This window comes from Plectropomus leopardus, unplaced genomic scaffold (assembly GCF_008729295.1).
Source record: "Plectropomus leopardus isolate mb unplaced genomic scaffold, YSFRI_Pleo_2.0 unplaced_scaffold10883, whole genome shotgun sequence".
Lineage (NCBI taxonomy): Eukaryota > Metazoa > Chordata > Actinopteri > Perciformes > Serranidae > Plectropomus > Plectropomus leopardus.
Genome location: NW_024611488.1, coordinates 3,634 through 6,429, shown reverse-complemented (window position 1 = coordinate 6,429; position 2,796 = coordinate 3,634). Strand labels below are relative to the sequence as shown.

Sequence of the window (2,796 nt, the reverse complement as noted above, 5' to 3'; positions counted from 1 at the left end):
AGAGGCCAAAAGAGGAACCAGTGCAGTGCAACTTACCTTACTTATTATTTCTATATTATAGTTTTTGATAACTACAATTTTAACAAAGTAAAACCAAGGACATAAACGCTAATTTCTTGTCATTTCTGTTTAACATTATGGTTTTAGAGCAGATCTTGTAAGACGTAAGGCAAACTTATCCATTGCAAGTGATGTAAGAAAAGTTGCACTGGAACCGTTTCTCTTTTGACCTCTTCACAAGATAAACATCAGATCGCACTGTTCGAGATCCAGGTGCCCAGACAGAGTCAAAAACCACCCTGTAGAGAGACATTGGCCTAAATGGCAGGAGAGACTGCCTGTTCTTTTGACAGAAAGAAGATGATTGCCCCATAGTCTCTCTCACCTGAGATTGTGGTGGTCCCCGCTGTCTGCACGGAGTAGGCTTGCTGAGAGAACGGCTTGATACTGAAAGAAAAAGAGAAACAGACAGACAGACAGAAGAGCATTAAAAAAGCTGAAAGAAGAAGAGACACAGTAGGACCATACACACTGTACCTACAATCTACAGAAAGGAATTCTGTTCAGAGGCTTTTCTGAACAGTAGCAGGAGCACAGAGGTCAAGAGTGTCTCTGAGTTCAGTAAAAGCCAAACCAGCCCCATTTACTACCATTATCATCATCACCACATGGTCATGTAACAGCAGCGAAAGGGGGTTTGAACTTGTAGCACAATGACATGTGAACAGGCACTGATGAAAGATATGGAAACAGCAGGACGGCAGAGTTTAGCATCCAAGTTCACCCAAGTTGAAACTGCATAGTTTTTCATATATTCGACAAACTTAGTCCGTATTTAGCAGGTGGAGGAAAGACAGATTCCAAGCATTAATCATGTGAATCAGAAAAAATAAAATAAACAAATAAAATAACACTTAGGGCTTCTTAAATACCAGCGAATGATCATGTCTTATGGATGTATGTACAGAGACGGGGGTGAATATTTTGAGATTTATAAATGAGTGGGTTTTTTTTTAATTTCTGTCAACTACTACAAAGAATATCTATATCATATATATATCTTAAATAACAGTAATTAAGCTAGATGAGTGTATGAGGTGTACGACGTGAATGCCACTTACTCTTCTGAGGCGGAGCTAGACTGTCCTCCAGGAATCATCCCCTGCCACAGCTGAAAATAAACACACACACACACACACACACATTAATACAATAGACTGAGGGTGGAAACCAGGGCAGCAATACAATGTGTGTGTTGCTATGTTTGCACCAGGTTTTCAGTCTGAGCATATGTGGCCACAGGATTGCACAAAAAATAGATTTATTTATATTTATGTCCTTGTATTTCCTGTATGGATTAGGCTCCCTTCAGGGACACATTTCACAGTATAGACCAGTTTACAACTTGTCCAATTGGGGACCTCAGTTGTGAAAAAGCTGATTTTTGGGTCAATAGTTTAGGTTAGGTTTGGGTTGAAATGCAGCACTCTATTTAGTATAACAAGAAGCACAGGCACACGAGGAGAGCACCGGACGGAGAGAGAGGAGAGTCGGCATCAGGGCGAGGCTGACCTAACTTGGACTGAGAGCTGATCCTCTACCAAGCCTTCTTCTTTTTAAAATAATTCAAAAAAAGCAAAAGCAAATTTCTCTTTTTAATCAAAAAAGAAAGAACACTGAAAGATAATAAATAATGTGAAAAAAATGTATAAATATAAGATAAGTAAAATAAAATAAAACTATGGGCATGTTACAAATGAAAATTAGCACTAAAATGTGTAAAACACACAAACACACCATGGGTTAGTAAAAAAAGAAATACAGGATGTAAGTGTAAAAATATTAAAACCACACACACATAGGTAATCATAGGTAATTAAATAAAGAGTATTATATTTTTTGGGGGGAGGACAATATTTACAAGTGAAATAAAAGGCCATAAAACATTTCCTCAGAAATTAATCAATGTCACTAAATATGATTTCTTCTGCAGGTGGCATTTTTCTTTTTTCAACATAAACCTGTCAAGTTATATAGGTGCGTATTTAAGTGCAAGCAGAACTATTATCAAAAGGCAAACAGTAAACCTAATTGTTTAAATGCACTTCATAAAGGAACAATGAGGTTAAGGTCGGGGTCGTGGTTAGGGTTTGTGGGTCAGGGATAAGCAAACAGTGGTCATGGTTTGGGTGAGTCTCCAGGACATTAATGTAAGTTTTTTTTAAATTTCCCCCTGTGTCTTTGTGTGTGTGTGTGTGTGTGTGTGTGTGTGTGTGTGTGTGTGTGTGTGTGTGTGTGTGTGTGTGTGTGTGTGTTACCTGTGCATTGCTGGGGAAGCTGGCCCGTACTATTCCAGGCAGGAGCTTGCTGTGTATAGCGGTGGCTGAGACGATCTGAGCCGAGGACATGGTGGAGATGCTCTGCAGAGCCTTCTCCTTGGCATTCTGGTCCTGCACGTCAACAAAAAAAACCCCACTCATTATTACCTCCATCGTCATCAAAATGAACACACTTTACATTCATATCCTACGTGATTTAAACCAAAAGCAAAAGCAAACATCGGGCACCAAACTGACTCACGAAAAGCAGAATATTCCAAAAACTAAGAAGAACAATTAGAATTATTATGAGTGATGAAATTCTCGAGAAAACCAAATGCCTGGGGGGAAAAATCATAACAGTTGTCATTTCTCCTCTTAGTTGTCATTATCTGACTTGTTGTGATCAGATTGCCGCCTCCTGCTACTTTCTGATTACACAAATTAACATACAGCAATTTAAGCAAACTGCTCAAAA

General features: G+C 38.9%; 1 long non-coding RNA gene across 1 annotated transcript; it reads right to left on the bottom strand.

Annotated features, from left to right (window-relative positions):
• Positions 1–384: 384 nt before the first annotated feature.
• On the bottom strand, positions 385–2,446 carry LOC121963327. The gene is made up of 3 exons (XR_006107229.1): positions 2,319–2,446; positions 1,122–1,171; positions 385–447 (listed from the first exon to the last, which is right to left on the bottom strand). It is a non-coding gene; the product is annotated as an uncharacterized LOC121963327 (long non-coding RNA).
• Positions 2,447–2,796: the final 350 nt, after the last annotated feature.